Source organism: Capsicum annuum, chromosome 4, assembly GCF_002878395.1.
Source record: "Capsicum annuum cultivar UCD-10X-F1 chromosome 4, UCD10Xv1.1, whole genome shotgun sequence".
Lineage (NCBI taxonomy): Eukaryota > Viridiplantae > Streptophyta > Magnoliopsida > Solanales > Solanaceae > Capsicum > Capsicum annuum.
In genome coordinates this window covers 191,601,687-191,621,453 of record NC_061114.1, presented here as the reverse complement: position 1 = coordinate 191,621,453, position 19,767 = coordinate 191,601,687, and positions in this window count along the sequence as shown.

Here is a 19,767-nt window from a genome sequence, read left to right as displayed (position 1 = left end):
GAGGGAATAAGCTGAACGAGAACCAGAAGTTTAAGTGTTGTCTACTGTGGTTCTTGCACACCATGTTGCTTGCGAAAGATTCAACGAAGGTTGTCGACATAAAACTGATTCGAATGATCGACTCTTTGAGTTTCTTCGAGAAGTATCCATGGGGGAAAGAGACATTTCAACTGATCATGGACTATCTTAAGAAGAAAAGTGACCTGAAAAAAGCAGAAGGAAGCATTTGATGAGAAGCAGAAGGCATCCTATGCTCTATTTGGATTTCCCTGGGCATTCATGGTATCTACCATAAACCCTTTAGTGAGTTTATCGTAGATTATCATTTTATTTATACTATGTCATAACTCATAGTTATTTTTTTCACTGTTGTACTGCTTACAGATTTAGATCTATGAGGCATTTCCTCATCTTGGAGAATTTGCTGGAAAATCAATGGATGAGCCCTTACCCATCCCCCGCATCCTCAGATGTCACACTTTAAAAAGAGACAAGATAATTGAAGGTGACCCATTCAAGTATAAAGGAAAAGCTACCGAGGTATGAACTTATTTTCTATAATGCAATAATAGTACTGTTTTATCAAATGTTATGTAATTGTTAATTGATATTTGGTAGAACGTGCACCCGTACATCGTCTCTACTGTTCGTGAGACGAATATGGATTACATGATTATGTTTGAGCCATATATGGACGAGGTGAAGAATAACATCCTCGATGGCTTGAAGAAAGAGTTAGAAGGGGTGACTGTCCTCACTTCAAATGAAGACATGATGATGATGGGGATTTGAGTGGTAACCCCATTGAAGTATGCATTGCTTATGATGATTCTCCGAGCACCTCCAAAGATGTAGCGGGAGCCTCATCCCCCGGGGATCTTCATAAGCATGTGGCTGCGCTCAAGGAAACGGTGTTGGATATTACTGCGTATATCAAAGAGAAAAGAGTGAAGAAAAAGAAAAATGATGAGCGACAACATGAGCGAGGTAAATTCATTCATTAATTGATGAGCCTTAAATATCAATAACACTTTATAATATTATGGAATAGTGCATGTGCATGAATCGGAGAGGAATGAAGAAGGAGAAAAAAAGAGCAAAATGGATGAGTTGGCTGCTGTTATGACAGAAGAGAAAAAAAAGAAGAAAAGAAGGATGGTGAAGAAAATAAGAGCCAAGAAGAAGATGGAAAAATAGCAGCAGCAGTTGAAGAAGAAGAAGCGGCAGAAGATGAACAAGGAGGTGCGGAAAAAGAAAAAACTGTTGAAGAAGAAGATGACAAAGCTGACAAAGAAGTTGAGCAAAAAGCAGCAGGTGAACGAAAAGAAGAAGATGAGGAAGAAACAGCTGTTGCAGGTGAAGTAAGAAAAGAAGGCGTGGAAGAAAAGAAAACTGAAGAAGCAACAGCTGATGCACATGCTGAAAAAGAAAGAGAAGAAGGTGAGAATGAAGAAGCAGCTGCAATTGTTGAGAAAAAAGAAGTTGAAGCTGTCCAAACAAACGTGGTCATGGACATTGTTGATGAAATCAACAGTAACACTTGTGTTGATGGGGAACTTAGGGAAAGAGACATTTAAATGCTAAGATGTTTAATTTGTTGTTAAATGATGAGTTGTTAGGATATGATAATTTTTTTTATTTCACAAATATGAAGTTTGAAGGATCTGGTGGTAGGATATGACAATTATTCTTTTATTTATGAAACTTGTTATGATTCTGAGCTGAATCTATTTCTATCAAACTGATTTGTGGCATGGAATTTGAATATGCAGGGTGTGGTCATAGTTGGTACATTGTATGCTTGATATCATAGAATGCATACTTAATATTTCATATACCGTATGCATAGTCTATCATTACCCTGCTGGTCGAATTTAAGTTGACGTGTTGTTTAATCGACTATGGTTCTATCAAAATTAGTATTTAACATTATACAAAAGTAGAACTATTATTATTTATTCAATATCACTACATCCATGTTACACTTTTTCAAAGAACGAATACTAGCATTATAGCACATAACATCATTTTTAGGATATTCTTTCTTTCTTCGGCCAAAATCAATTTTTATTTTAGTTGATCCCTCTCTATGTGGGTGTCATGTAGCAATAGTTTAAAGTGATCCCTCTGTTCTTTGGCTTCTTTGAACAAATTCATGAGAAAATCTTTATTTTTTTCACATTGTTGGAGCCTTTGTAGTAGATTAAATTTTGCCAAGCCTTAAAAATTTGATGTTTCGAGTCCCGGAATAGACATTGATGGACTAGATGGAGGTGATAGCTCATCAAGCCATTTGAAAAATGAGCATGCACCATTATCCTAGGAAAAAAAATAATTACATAACCATTAACTTAACTTTTATAAAAAAACACACACACCTCACCTTTGCAATTGCACAATTATAAAATTTGCGACCTGGATTTGAATCCGTGCGTGACGTCCTCAAGATAGCCGCATTCCCACAATGACAAATTAGAGTCTTTTTAGAATTGGATGATTGAGATGTTTGCGACATTGTAGAATTTTTAAAAATAAAATAAAGTTGATGAAATAAAATAAGGAGGGATGTACACCTAATATATGAAGTAAAAACAAAGTGTTCACACTGATGGCTTACAAAAGTAGCCATTTTTTACTGTTGAAAAAGTAATTTTTCTCTTTTGAACTGGTGGTGACACTAAATAGACTGCCGTAGATCATGACCTATGTCAGCCATCGATTTGTATAGTTTACCATAGACTTACATCTTTATTAGTGCATCTACTGATATCCTGATTATGCATAGACTACCGTGATCTATGTACACATCTATAGACCATCATGTGGAGGCAGTTAAAAAATGAATAATTAAATTAAAAAATTTAAATAGATAACATGTTTTGGGGCTGGTGGAAGAAAATAATTAAATATAATATGATTTAAATGGATAATCACATGTTTTGGGGCCGGTGGAAGAAAACAATTACATTAAAAATGATTTAAATAGATGATCTTGGACTGGTGATGGCACTTAATAGACTGTCGTAGATCATGAACTATGTCATCCATCGATCAGTATAGTCTATCATAGACTTACACATTTATTGTCTCATCGATTGATATCATGATTAGGCGTAGGCCACGATGATCTATGTATAAGGTTATAGACCATCACTTGGATGTAGTTAAAAAATAATTAAATAAATTATAAATAAATATGGTATGGATTTCTACACATGTGAAGGAGTGTAAACAAGTCACATAATCATATTAGAGCTTAAACAAATTAGGGAGGGTGAATTAAGAAGTGTGTGGATGGATGGGTAATGGTTGAATGCTCAATATCGTAAGAGTAATGTTTAAACAAAGCATAAGTATGTATATATGATATGTATTGTATTTGATGCCTACACATTCCACATATTTCTTTCATCATCACCCCTAAATCCAAAGAGTGTGTGCAATTGATAGTGGTAAAACATTATCATCCTCAATACATATTTGTGCTTTGAGAAACATTACCCTTACGATATTGAGCATTCAACCACTACCCATCCACACACTTCTTAATTCAACCTCCCTAATTTGTCTAAGCTCTAATATGATTATGTGACTTGTTTACACTCTTTAATATATGTAGAAATCCACACCACATTTATTTATAATTTATTTAATCATTTTTAATTACATCCAAGTGATGGTCTATAACTGTGTACATAGATCATCATGGTCTATGCATAATAATGATATCAGTCGATGCAATAATAAATGTGAAAGTCTATGATATACTAGATTGATCGATGGAGGACATAGTGCATGATATATGACAGTCTATTAAGTGTCACCACCAGTCCAACATCATCTATTTAAATCCTTTTTAATTAAATTATTTTCTTCCACCAGTCTAAAATACATGTTACTATTATTATTTTTTAATTTAATAATTGTCTTTCATAATTCCCAAAACATGTGATTATCTATTTAAATCATTTTTAATTTAATTATTTTCTTCCACCAGCCACATAACATGTGATGATCTGTTTAAATCTTTTAAAATTAAATTATTTTTTAAAAGTCCGTTATTATTTGTTTTAATTTACTCTATGATCCATTGATTCATGTAGTCTACGATCGACTAATATGTACAGTCGATGAAATACTTTGTATAAAATCTAAACATTAGACTTTACTTTTCAGGAAATTAGTTAAGCCACAGTACTGTAACTTGAAAAGGTAGACATATTTGATTCGAGTTTTCAAACAAGGGATCAGAATAAAGATGGCAAACACACAATGTTAAAAGAAACTTAAATAGAGTTGTATTAAAATTGTTCATTGCATTACATAGTAAAATTTACATTAAAAGGGGGAAAATAGAAGAAGCTTTCTTCTAACAAGATCCTACAAAGAAAGCTTCTTCAGCAATGAACAAATCAAAAAAACTTAAAACATATACTAAAATAAAATATTTAAACTAAATTATGGGGATGGTGGGGGAGGGGGGTGATGTAGTCAAGGCATTCCATTACGAGCCTTTCCAGAATTGCCCTCATGAAACGAGCAATTCAATGGAGGTCCCACTCCAGGTAGATGCGATCTTGACTCAGCCCATAGAAAAGCCGGTGCAAATCATTTCTTAGGAGGAGAAGGTCGTAATGCCTCGGAGGAACACATCTGATGGGGCGCAGAGGTATCCTTCTTGGAGGCATTTTTTTGATTTGGGTGAAGAAGAAAAAGAAAAGACAATTTCTGATATTTTTGATTTAGGAAAAACTGAAGGGTTGCGTAGAAAGAGGGCCTGTACTTATAGACCTGTAGATTGAGTCCGTTCATATATCCACCCAATGGTAGGTCGATGTGTCTGACAAGAGAAAATGTTTTGTATGCGTATTCCAGCTATTTCTCCTAGTAAAGAGATGTTTTGTGAAGCTTTTTAATAAATGGGAATGGGAAACAAGGAAAATAATGATTTACTGCATCAATTAGAGAGATAAGCCGGGAAAATGACCAACATGACATGTTATATCAGCAATAATATAATCAATACATAATATTTTATAGACCATATATTATATATACCATAGACTATAGATAGTCTATCGTAGACAAAGCTTTAGGTCGATAATAACTGAACGTTAAAATCTATAGAAATGCACATTCATCCCCCAAAACAGTAGCTTTACAACTGAAGCTAAAAAAAAAGCCCATTTATGATTTGATGCCCATTGTACACGTGGTTTTTTTTTGTGTCTGGATTTCTTGCATATTGAACACCTATTCCTCTTTTTGGACTTGAATTTCTCACCGACGCCCTTAGTGCTTTTGACTTTCTTCCTTTTGAGTTTGGGATCATACGGGGGTGGAGAAATTTTGGTGTCTACCGATTCCTGTGGCACAGTCCATTCAGCCTCCGGAGGGACCACGTTAATTGATGCCAAGTATTCGAGGAGGTAACTTTCAACTTTATAAATTGGCGAAGAGTAGTCATAGATGGAGTTACGATAATCTTCACCATCGCCGTACTTTGCACGCAAAGCTGCCATTGCGTGTTTGCATGATATTTTTACCAAGTGGAATTTTCAGCAAGAACAACTCCTCTCCAAGAGATTGACCTTGGAAGTAACGCCGTTTCCGAACACCGTATACTCGTCTAGAACCCCGTTTGAATTACCCACAAACAAGGAATCGCTCGTACTCTTATTATCTCTTAGGATCCTTTCCACAGAAGGCACAAATATGTTCTCTTTACCACCGATAAATGCATGTCGCTCCCTAAACTTTCCACCAAGTTTTTTAGCAATTGAATTGAATATGTACGACACGAGGTACTCTCGTTCATCCATCAAAATCGAGTTGAGCGACTCAGCGATGTTTGTGGTCATCACATCGTACCTATTGCTCGGAAAGTGTGCTCTACTCCATTTTTCAAAACCAAGCACATTTTCAAGGACATGAGCTACCTCGGGGCATTTACTCTTCAATTCCAAAAAATTATCGCTAAACTCATCAAAGGAATAACCCTTTGCTACGACGTAGAATAGATAAAGATGTTCTCCGTAGTGTTGATTTACGCAAAGATTTTCAGTGAGGTGCCTCATACAAAGGTCGTGATGTGCACGACTGTATACACAGGAGAAGGCATTGGCGATGCTAATGTGCCTGTCAGAGACGACGGATAGATCTGGTTCATCTTTTATGATAGACTTCAGCTTTTGGAAGAAGAAGGTCCAAGAAGCATCGTTCTCTTTATCGACGACACAAAAGGCAATCGAAAATATATGATTTTTGGTGTCCTATGCAACGGCGCTGAGTAGAACGCCCCCATACTTGCCATACAAATGTGTGCCATCGACGACAATTACCTTTCTCATGTGAGTATATCCTCGTATTCAAGCTCCGAATGCTAAGAAGTAGTAAACGAACGATCCATCCAGTTTACCATGATAGAGTAAGAAGACTCGGGATTCAATAACTTCACCATGTGGGAAAAATCTGGCAAGCAAGCATATCAGTGCTCCAGTGCCCCATGAAATCACCAGAAATTAGAACAAATTCTGCAATAGACATCCTAGAATTAAGCTTCGATCGATGGTAGATTATGCTTATGGTCTATGTCGTGTTATATGCACGATCGATGACTGGCGAGGACGGATCGATGACTGCGTAAATTTTCGTACAAATACTTGAAATTACAAATATTGCTTGTAATCAATGATTGTTGGGTTTATGGAATAAAGAAATGAACTTAGAGTCGCCTGAGCTGCTGTAATGCACTTTCTAAAGTGGTTTTGAGTAATGTGAGTGATTTAAAGCTTTTTAACAATGGTGGAAAGTGTGTTTGAAAAGATAGGAAACAAATGGGGTAACAATGGATGCAATGGACAAGATTATGATGTTTGTGGACTAATTTACAGCTGATCGCCGAAAAATAACGCCGAAAAAGTGGTCGGAATTGAAGCTTTTTGGTGGAAAAAATAACCATTTTCTATTTTTAGCTTTTGGAATTATTTTTTTTAATATTTTTGAAAACCTAGATATTATTTATATATATATAGTGGTGGATGATGGAGTGGGTTGAAGTGTATTATTAGAAACTTGTGGGTGAATTTATTAAGTTGGAAGTATTGGGTTAAAGTGAATTATTATAAAGGTTGGGGCTGAAATTGTTAAGTTGAAAAAGTTGGTGGTGAGGTGGAATTAAGTGGGTATTTGGCAAAGTATTTAAAACTTGTGGGTATTTGACAAAATAGTTTGGATAAAGAGTCTTTTTGGCATAAAGGCCCCTTATACTTTGCACTTGCAATTATTCAGCCAGGAGCTGACGAAGTAAAAAATATACATGCATATCTATCCAAATCCAAAGGAGAACATAACACTCAAGGTATTTAGGCTTACAATGTTTGCAAAATCAATTGGGATAATTTGGCTAGTGGATTGGAAAGGAGCGTGAAGTTTATTAAGAAAGAACAAGGATGATGAAGCATAGGCGTTGAAGTACTATGTCTTGTTTTGATGATTTGGCAAACTTATTGAGGAACCAGATATATTGCCTAAAGAATCTGGTTCATTTTATAGAGCCAACTGTGCGATAATCTAGTTATTAGGGAAGACTTGTTTGATATGTCTGTCATCATCAAAAAGGGGAAAACTGATGATGCTTGATTACTGCAGTACTATGCTTTCTTTTGATGTACTATGTTTTCTTTTGATGATTTAGCAAACCTGCCGAGGAATTGTACCAGAAGATCTTAGGGGAAACAAGATTACAAGTTGTATGCGTAAAAAGTTCATTTAATGGGGAAATTATTCAGAGGAAATTGTCCCTCAAAGGGATCTTATTGTTGAGTTCGAAATCGAGAGAGCATCATGAGAAATCTTAAAGTTTGCAAATCATGAGACGATAAATCATATGATAAAGAAAACTGTAATAAAAATACATATTATTTGATATGATTGTCCAAGAAGCCTACATATTGAAAACAAAATCAAAAAGCTTAAAATTTATTGGAAGAAAATCTCTTCTTAAATATAACTCTTAAACGACTACATTGTAGATGTTAATGTGTTAGTACGAGAATAGGGGTCTTCTATTTATAGAGTTCTAGAAGAAAGATGTTTGCCAAATAAGAAAAAGTTTTATATTTTACTAAAATAAAAAGTAAAAGTCATTATAATATTAATTTTATTTTTCTTCGAAGAAAAGTAAAATTTAAACTTGATAAGAAAATTAGGGAAAAAACCTTAAAACTTATTTCATGGGAATGATAATGGGACTAAGGTATGCCAACTAGGCAGATACGTACGAGTCAACTCTGACAGGTGTAAAGGTGCTGCCAACTATGACAGCTTACGGTACTGTACCGTGGTCCCTACCTCTCAACCAATAAGAAACACTTAAGATTTTCCCTCCACAAGCTCCATATAGTACATCATTATGTGAGATGAAAAACTAGCTTTTGCACATCCTAAATTGACATTTCTCTCAACTAAAGTTGCATCCATTTTCAAAGCATAGGCAATTCCAACAAGACATTTCTCTCAACTACAGTTGCATGTATTTTCAAAGCATAGGCAATTCCAACAAGGGACCAACTGCTCTCAAGCTATATATGTTTAGGTTCTTTGTTGTTTGAGTCTTGCGTGATTTGTTATTAGTTGTAAACCTACTACTCATTAAGAGAAGCTTTTTGTAGGTGTTGATTGTCTTAGCTTTGTCATTTGCAAGCGTTGTGTCAGCTAGAGTCACCTGATAGGATGGGTTGGAATTAGCCATTGTTTATATCAGCTAGAGTTAGTTGATAGGTTGGGACTAGAGTTAGTCGTGTTGATGTGAGCTAGAGTTAGTTGATGTTGTAGACTACAATAGAGCTATTGTAGTGAGACTTGGGATAGATCTATTATAAGGGGATGGGGTTAGGAGGTTAACCTTAGGATTGTACCTCTTGTTTTAGTTAAGTTTTTGGTGAAAATCCTACGAGATAATTGTGAATTAACTCCATTGAGAAAGGAGGTTTCACGTAAATATTGTGTGCATTTTACTGCTTTCTTGTTCTTGTTGTTTGTTGTTTACAGTTAAATAGTCGTACTTAGTCAGAGTACTTGGTCCCTTGACGGGTGATGGATTCATACAAGCTAACAAAGGGTATAGTTATGAGATAACAGATTATGATCTAAAGGTGAATCTTGACAAAACTGGTCACTGTGGAAGGGCATTAGAGTTCGCATGGATCCAAGAACCTGTTGTTGCACAATGGGTCAAAAAAGTGATAGTGGCTGTAATGGGTGCAAAATGCTATTCTGGTTTGTGTAAGGCCTTCTCAAAAGCTGGATTAATAATTTATGTTTTAAGAATGATAACATCATCAATAGGCAAATTAATAAACATAAGGATGATAACTATTGTATCTTATAACAGAATTGTGTCAGATTTCATAGGAAATCTTGAATAATAATTTTTGAGAAAGTTTTCTGCATATTCCAAATTACCTCAACAGTGGACGATTTTATACAAGTATCTCATGGGCTAACACGCTCAAAATAAAACTATGTAACTGACTCTAATTACAACTCACTATTATTCTAGAATAATTAAAAAAAATGAATCCTATCTACAAGGTGTTAAATTTAGCCATTGTAAGCTGAAACTGTGATCGAAATAGTGTTGTAAAAGTTTGACAAAGGGAGTAAACAACTGAAACTTGTATTTATCAATCTGGAGATACAATGAATGAATGAAATCTGTACATACACTTGCTATTTATAGATAAAAAACTAACTTCCTAACTAACTCACATCCACATAACAGAACTGCGAGTTGTACATAGCTTATCAACCATTTTCCACTATCATTTCAACACCCCCTTCTGGTTAGGTGGTGTGAAGATGTTCAATACACCTAGATTGGATAACAGATGATAGTGTTGTATTCCTCCCAAGCCTATAGTTAATAAATCTGCTTCGTGATCATTGGTAGAAATGTGAAATGGATGAACTAACCATTCATGCACTTTCTCTCTTATAAAATGACAATCAATCTCAATGCGTTTCGTTCTTTCATGAAACACAAGATTATTTGCTATTTTCATAGCAGCCTTACTGTCAGTATGGAACTATATTTGTTTTGCGGAGAAATTTTGGCTTTTGAAAGAGAGTCGCCACTTAATTTTGAAAAGGAATTAAGAAACCTTTATAAAATACTTAGACGATTCAAAACAGGAAAATCGTTTAAGTAAGAGATTCTGAATAAGCGATTCCTATTAACGTTTTAGGAAGGTGTTAGGCACCTAAAATGCCCGCTAACTTGTGGTTATCCGGACTGTTTAAAAATCATCTTTGACTAACTTTGAATAAGAAAAAGTTGATTTTTTTTTAAAAGAAAGCGATTTTTGAAATATTTTGATGTTTATGCCAAACTAGTTTTTTAGCGACTTAACAAAGGATTTAACTAGGTTCGCAAAGCACATAAGAAAAACAAACATAAACAACAGGGGGAAGGGGAGAAAGTAAGGGATTTAGGCCCTTGGTCCCAAATCAATGAGACCTGTCCTAGTCTAATTAGGCTTTCGACCCATTTCACCTGTCCTAATCTAATTTTTGAGTCTCTGGATCGAATCTTGCTCCACCTGTATTAGTTTTACGAATTTGACTTTAAGGTCCAAATAAATAAAATAAAGAAATAAGACAACAAAGAAATGAATACATAAAGACAATGATTAATAACTTAGCAAATAAATGAGACTTTTAAGTCTCTTAGCCACTTCGAAGACGAAATTTTAATCCGTGCTTCTTCCTTGAACTCTTTGCATCCGTGCACTATGAGATTGTCTACTTAGGGCCTTCTTTCGGGCTTGACTCAATGAGACGGGCCTCAATGACCCATTATGAAATACAAGGGGAAAGAGTCCGTTTGGACTCCCACGCGGGTTCATGCACAGAAATAGTTAAAAAAAAATTAATACTCATTCAGAATTTATAGCCAACATACAGAATGTAAAATGATTAACAAATTTGTAATGAAACATGTACTAACTAAATAAATTTTTAAATTAAAAGGAAGTGAATTAATTTTAATCCAAAGTTGGTAATTCAACTTAATTATTAAACATTTAAAACAATTAACAATAAAACATGCGTGATTTGAAATTGATAAGCTGGTTTATCAATCAGTAGGGTTATTACTGTAATCATACATCACGACAAGAATCATACATTCTAACAAGTAGCCAATGGAAATTACCAGAAAAAAAACTCGTGTATAAGCGCAAGGCAGTTGCATGGATTCAAGCGAAGATATAAGAAAATTCAACGCTCAATATAACCTTCGGAAAGGAAGGTTTCAAGACACAATTTTTTTTTAAAGTTTACCCTACGGGATTCAACATGAAGTAGACATGATTCAATTCCAAGGCGTATCATGCAAATTCACCATAAGATTCAATCGAATAACATATAATCCAAATCAGTAGATAATGAATCGGCAGCACAAGCCTTGCAGGTTAACCACATGAGGAATAGGTAAAGTCGCACATCTGTTATTTGTGCTTCATAGAATGCACAAGATGATTTTTGAGTTTTAACTAAGAAAAGATCAACATGTTTATCACCTAGTGCTTATAGAACAGTGAATCACCGATTGAAAAGAAAACATTTCTCACAGAAAAAACAACTTAGGAACTTGTTACTTGCGTTATTGGGATGCAAACAGTGAACTACTGATTGAAAAGAAAGCATTTTTTTTAACAAAACAATTCAAGAATATGCTATTTACGCTAAGAGGGAAGCAAAAATTGGACTATTAATTGAGAAGAACACATTTTTTAACAAAACAGACCATCTATGGCGAATCAAAAATTGTAGCCTCAAACAACTTTGTTAATTTGACTAAGCGTTATTGAGAAAATATAGCATGACAACATCTAGAAAAATAAAAAGATGGCTAAGAGGGCTTTCACTACTCGAAAGCTTAGTCTCTTTTTATTGAAGCACTCTTTAGCATACTAATCCTATGGCCCATAAACCTTTCTACTGCTGCTCTTAGCAAGCAAACAACATGTCGATAATGGGTTTGCAGAGCAAGCAATGAAGAAAACAAAATTAAACTATACTTAGAAAGACACAAATGGACCAAAACATTTGAACACTACAACAGCTAGTCAGATTGTAATATTCCGCAATATAAAGATAGCATGCTCGGGATGAAAGGACTCTAATGTTATAACATATTTGAGAGCAAGCCAAACAAAAGAAAACATAAAATTTAAACCAACCGACCCAAAGTTCTAAACAGGTTTAAAGAAAAATTAAATATTTGGCTTTCGTCCAACAAAGCTGAGACTAGTCGATGATATAACATCTCACAACAGGGGTCTTTAACTCAGGATAACGCAATGAATCAGGAAAGACAACAAATTGGTGATCAAAGACAGCAAACATTATAATGATCAATCAAATTCTACGGCCGACGAGGCCTCTACAGCTACTCCCAGCATAAAAGATTATCGCGAACAATGTTATGTATACAGAATGACGAGATGAAGCAGAAGATATCAAAATATTAAATGAAAAAGGATATTACCTATTTGGGAGGCGCAAAATGAGATAACGACCTGGTACGGAGATCACGACCACCGAAAACTTCTTTACCGTCAACTCGAGACTCTAATTTAGCTAACGAACTTTTAAAACAAGAACAGTATTTCTACTAAAGACTTAATTTTTCTTTAAAAATTTCTTTCTTTTCCTTTCTTCCTTCTCTCTCAGTTTTTCCAAACCAGAATTTCTCTCAGAAAAATGTTCCCTCTTTTTCTTTCTTCCTTCGTTTTTTATGAATCCAAAATTTCCAACCCTAATTTTTGAACCCCTTATCAGACCCAAAAATTTCCAACACCCAAAGTTTTGAACCCCCTCAAACAATAACCCAAAGGATTCTTATATAGAAGACTGAATTAGGAGTATTTTGGGACTTGGAAAAAGAGGATATTTTGGAATTTCAAATTCAAATCTCCCTATAGTTTGGTTTTTATCTACAAACGTACCAATTTTTTCAATTTTTCTGCCTCGAATCCGGAATAGGCATCCAATAGGGAAGAAACTTCATTCCAACCAATGAAAATTTTCCAAAAACGTACGAATTCGTACTGGTCATCCCGAGATTCGCGGAATTTAGCCATTGAGGGGGACACCTAGCCTCGTTTCTAGAAGATTCGAGGGTTTTCTTCGTGTGAACTTGCGTGGGATGCGTGAAGGAGGCTATAAATGGGTTGGTTACGGGTTGTTGGTTGTGAGAATCGGGTTTAGCGTCGCAGGTGAGGGTCGATTTCTCGTTGGTCGTTCGCGATTATGGGTTGTCATCGTTGTTGGGTTCTGGGTTCATACGTTAATCTTTGGGGTCTGTTTGTCGTGTGTAAATGAGGAAGGTAGAGAAGTAAAGGGATTAGGCCCAGGTCGAAGGGTATTGGGCCGATTGGTTGGATCGGTTGGAGTTGTTTAGGTTTGAAAAGATAGGCTGTTGAAACTGTTATTATTTGGGTTGGTTTAAAAAGGGACAAAGGGGTTGGTTGTTGGAGTAAATGGGCCTTGAATTGGGGTTATTTAATAACCTTAATTGAATTTAATTAGATTAGAATAATCATAATTAAATTTAATTGGATTAAGAATAACATAAATTAAATTAAATCGGATTAAAATATTTCTAATTAAGAAATGGTAACTTTTGGGATTAAGATTGAATTACAATTTAAACGACTTATTTAAATTCTAACCAAATTGAATATCTATTGGTCAATTGCATTACAATTGGGCCAATTGGATTTCAATTGAGGTCATATTTAATTCGTTTGCTAAATTGAATCGCAATCTGGCACGGATCAAGTAACAAATTATTCTCGAGTTTTTTAATTTGATAAAAATCCAACAAATATTTTTTTCAAATAAAATATTTTGAGAGAAAATCATATATAAAACCAAGATTTATCCATTTGAATTAATTTTCAAGTTTAATAAGTAAAAATTTAATTTTAATGAAAACGTTCATTTAAATAACAAAATTTATACACTCTCGTATATAAAAATATGAAAAATGTATAATGGTTAATTAAATGATAAAATTGAATTGAATAAGTATTTTAAATTGCGTTTATTTGAATAAAATAATTGTTGTGATTTTATTTTAAAATTGAAGAAACTCAAAATTAAATTGGGTTGTGGAGGGCAAAAATTAAGTGTCAATAATATTGGTATGGGAACATTCACATCTAGAAACTTGAATAATCCCACTAACCAAATTACTTTTTATACTGTCAATGCCATGCTCCTGTACTCTGATTCTGCAAAGCTTCTAACTACAATATTTTGTTTTTTATTTCCATGATATCAAGGATTGACCAAACTTCACAATGTAGCCAGTTACTGATTTTCTTGAGTTTGGACAACTTGCTCAATAAACATCACAGTATGCTGTTAGAGAAGGTTTGCCCCCTTCATACCTCAAGATTCCAAGTCCTGGTTTAGCCTTTACATATCTTACAACCTTGTGTGCAACTTCAAGATGAGACTTCTTAGGATTCTGCATAAATTGACTCAATGTTTGGATACTATAAGCAATATCTGGCCTTATTAATTTCAAATACAATAATTTTCCTGTCAACCTCTGATATCCCTTCACATCTTTCAATGGCGCATCATCTTTCACATCTTTCTTGCCACCTCCAAAATATGTCTATATATTCTCTCCACCACCCTATTTTATTGTAGGGTGTGAGGACAACTACTTTTATGGCCAATTCCATGATGAAATAAAAAATCAGTACACTCTTTACTAAAGAATTCAACACTATTATCAGTTCTAATCGTCTTCACATGTCTATTAAACTGAATATGCACCATTTTCACAAAGTATTTAAGCAATCTAACATCTTTACTTTTCAGTTTCATTAGGAAAATCCAAATAATTTTAGAATGACATTCTAAAATAATGAGAAAATACCTATGACCACTCAATATAGGTACCTTATAAAGGCCTCAGATATCCATGTGCACTAATTGAAAAAACTCAGTTGACCTTGTAATTCTAAGAGGTAAAGGTTTTCTTGTTTGACTGGATAATGGACATATTGTGCAATTATTAAGAGTATAAGCTAAAACTTTGCCTTGTAGAAAAACTATTTTCTTTAGAAAACTTGTTGGGACATGGCTAAGTCTCTCATGCCAAACCTCAACATCTGCTGACTTTTCTACAAATAGGTACTTATTCTTCTATCATCAACCTTGACCTTAGATCCTTTAGGGAGTAGGAGATATGAGAGACCTTCTTCTCTACTAATCCCCTTCACTCTCTTAATAAAGAGTTCCTAGAACACATACAAATATGGAAAGAAAATTACTAAGAACTGTAACTCTTTTGTCATTCTAAAGACTAATAGCAAATTGTACTTGAAATTTGGAACTTACAACATATTTCCTATAGTAATACCACCTGCAATGTGACAACTCCCTAGACGACTAATTGGCACAATCTTTCCATTTGAAAGATGTATACTACCTATGATGGAATGAAGTTGAGTGACAACATCGGTCAAAACATGCAAACTATGATTCATATGATTGATTTCTCTAGTCTACATGATCCAAGCACCTCTATTAGCCTGTACATAATTGAAGTTAGCATGAATATTACCTTTCATGTTCCTTGATTACTCCACACCTTTGCCTTTATCTAGCAATAGTATAATCTGATCATATTAGTCATCTGTGAAGCAATTGTGTCCCCTGTAAACACCTCTTCCATAAGCATGAGAAGAAGCATTTATCGATGACTTAAAGGATTGTTTTGGCATAGTTCTATTGCCTCCAACATTGCTATTACCTCCACCACTGAGTGTACATCATATCAGTTTGTGAGTTTTATCACCACTATTACCACCTTTATAGCTGAAATCTAGAACTTTTTTAAAATGGAAATCATCATTATCATCCATATTATTATCATGTTGAACCAAGTTTACTTGTCTAGTCCAGGAATTGTCATTCATTGCACCACCTGTAGGTTTATAGATAGGCTTTTTTTTTGTTTGAACCCTGGTAGATAACCAACTAAATGATAGCACATTACTTCAGTATGTCCTTTCTTCTTATAGAATTCACAAAAAATTTGGTACTGTAGCTAGTTGTAATACTCTGTATTTTCCTAGCATGATTTAAGACCCAATACATGAGCATTCATATATAAAAATTTTGAAATACCTATTATTTTTTAGTTTATAGCCTGCTATTGCGTAGGAAATTCAATTAGCTTTCCAACGATGTAAAATTTACCCAAATCTAATAACCGGATAAGAAGTTATGGTGATTTTAAGTTTCAGTCGTTAAACACCGTCATTTTGGTCACTAGCGCTTCGCGGAGCTAGTCTAAATAGAAATTGTCAATTTTCAGTAAGGGACCGCGATATTGGCATGTCGCACCAAGGACCTAATTCACATTTGGCAATTTCCAGTGAGCCTCCGCGATAATGGCGCGTCACGGAGGTGGCCAAAATGGCATTCCAAAGGCTTAACGTGATAGCTCCGCATTATGCCAAGCTTCCAGGTCCCAGACTTAAATTTCTAGTGAGGCTCCGCGATCCTGGCGCATCGCTCTAGAGCCTCAAATCGGAATTTTCAGTTTTCTAGTTCCATATTTTTAATTTTCAAGGGGCTGTTTGGCATTTTCCTAAGCCCTAAACTCGTCCTAAACACGAAATTAAAGCCTAATAGGGCATCATATGCCCATTATTCTCAAATTTCTCAAAAGGGGATCCATTCACTTCAAGAACACAAAAATCCTAGCTATCAATTTCAAGGTCAAATCTCAAGAACTCACCATCAATCCTCTTAAATTCATTAACCCAGGTATGTTAAATGTTCATTCATGGGTTCCTTTCACCCATGGAGTCCAAGTACCTGATTTTAATCACTCATTTATAATCTTTTCAAGTTATTTTGATTTTTAATTATGATTTCACCTATGAATCTTCATGAACTATGATTTTACGCTCTGTATAAATGAAATTATTGCTGTCAATCAGTTCCCATGTTTTACTGCTATCATTTATTGAATTAAATCATGATTTAGTGTTATCCATGGTGAATCCATGCTATTACTATAAGTTCCTTAACATTCCCATGATTTGATTAAACTATAAACTACAAGTGTTTGATAAAATGCCTACAAGAATGAGTATTTTATAGAGGTCTTTCATGCTAAGTCCTCTAAGATTAATGTTGTGTTACTATTTTTGCTTCTAAGTCCTGGGGGTATTGAATACCCAAAAATCATATCTGTTCTACTTAGTCTTGTCTCAGTATCTCCAGAATAACTTCAGATTATATTTATGAGTAATTTTAGAATAGTCAGTTAAACTCAGAATAGTCAGTAACTCAGTGTCATTCAGTTGGGAGTAGGATTTAGCACCGAGCGAGTGTAGGGATGGAGGCTTCCCCGTTAGATAGGCAGAGTCACTAGTAGTATTACCTAAACTCCAGAACTACATAGCCAGCATAGGATATGAGAAGTCACCCATCAGTTTAGGCTTGACTATCTCGCAGGGGTCACCCGCCAGTTTAGGCTTGACGCCCTTAGTTGTTCAGGCCTGTACATCCGTATAGTGAATCCACATAGCCAGCGTTAGTACCCATGGCACGATATTAACACCCTTCCAACTAGGGTTACAGGTTGGACACCAATTAGCTTAAATTTGTGAATGTCGATTAGATGATAGCTCCCAGAGTCCCAGTCCAAAAATCAGATTAGTAGTTCAATCTTAGTGTTATTTGACCAAGGTATATAGATATCAGTTATTTCAGTATTTCAGTTTACAGACTTCTATTCAGTTTATGTAATATGCTTGGTCATGCATCCCCAGTATCTACAGATTTTACATACCTTCAGTATTTATAGACTTTTATGCATACACAGTATTTACCAAATTCACATATTTCCAGTATCTACTGATTTCATGCTCTCTATTCAGTATTCCATGGTTTACATGTATGTTCAGATAATTATTGTTCTTGTTTATGAAACCATGCATGTTAGCCTACCTCATTTAGCATACCAGTACATTCAAAGTATTATTGATTGCATACCTTTCTTTTGTGCTATGATGTATTATATCATAGGTCCTGATGCCAATTCCCGAATCATGCTTAGACTTCTCAAGCTCTCAGTAGTAGCAGTGGTAAGTCCTTATATTTCAAGGAAGGATTATTTTATTTCATGCTTTTAGTCTAGTAGTTAGTGGGAGTTAGTTGGGGCCTGTCCCATCAACTCACAGTTATTCAATTTAGAGGCTTTCAGATAATACAATCAGTTATTCAGTATTCAGACTTTAGTAGAAATGACAGTTAGTTATTCAGTTTATCTCAGATTTTAGTATTTATTCAGACTCAGATAGTTATTTCTTCAGATTCATAATTCAGTATTTGTTTCAATTATTAAAACCTTATGGCATATTAGTTATTCTTCCACATTTATGATTGTGTTATTCAGTGCTCACAGTGGTACTAGCTCATGGGTTAGCTTGTGGTCCCTCAGGACTATAAGCATCGTGTGACACCCAGGGTGTACTCTCGGGGCATTACAAACTTGGTATCAGAGCCTAAGGTTTTAAAGTATCCTAGGAAGTCTAAAAGCCATGGCAAGTAGAGTCTTGTGCATGGGTGTGTAACACGCCACACTTATGGGCAAGAGGCTACATGGCATTTAGTAAAAGTTTACCTTCTTTCAGTATTCATGTCATACGAGTGAGCATGAGCTCAAGTTAAAATCTTAATCTAATCCATTTATTCTTTTCGTTTACAGAACATGCCTCCCAAAAAATAACAGAAAAGGAGCAGGAAACTAGCCAACACCTCCACACATCCAGGCAGATCCTCTGGATGAGCATGTCTCTCACACAGAATTTAGGGTTGCGTTCACCAATCTAGCAAATTCTATAGCAGCTCAGAATGAACGGCCAACAGCTATTCTAGCCAACCCAGTGGCTAATACTACTGCAACCAAAATTTGGGACTTCATTCGAATGAATCCTCCTTCTTTCACGGGATCCAAGTCTGAAGAGAATCCACAGGAATTCTTAGATATAGTTCAAAAGGTAACGGATGCTATGGGGGTGACATCCTATGAGAGTGCCGAGTTGGATACATATCAGTTGCAGGATGTAGCCTATACTTGGTTTAAGTAGTGGAAGGTAGATAGGGGTGTTGATGCAAGGCCTATAGAATAGGAAAAGTTTTTCTATGACTTTCTTAGACAGATTCTTTCCATTAGAGTTAAGGAAGGCCAAGGTGTTAGAATTTATTAACTTAAGGCAAGGTAGCATGATTGTGAGGGAGTATTCTCCCAAGTTTACTCTATTAGCTAGATATTCTCCTCATATGGTTGCTGACAACAGGTCCAAGATAAGTAAGTTTGTGTCTGCTGTGTCTGATAGTGTAGTTAAGGAGTGCAGGACCACAATGCTGATTAGGAAGATGGACTTGTCAAGGTTGATGGTCCTTGCTCAACAAATTGAGGAGCAGAAGATTAAGGAAAGTTGATCCTGAATTTGATGGCATTAGAGTTGATCCTCTGAAGACTGAGGTAATGAGAAATAAGCCTAGACCCATCTCTCCATCAGATATCAGGATTTTCTTAGGTTTGGCTGGATATTACCATCGGTTTGTTGAATGGTTTTCATCTATTGCATACCCATATCCAGATTGAATTAGAATAAAGTTAAGTTTCAGTGGTCAGATTCCTGTGAAAAGAGTTTT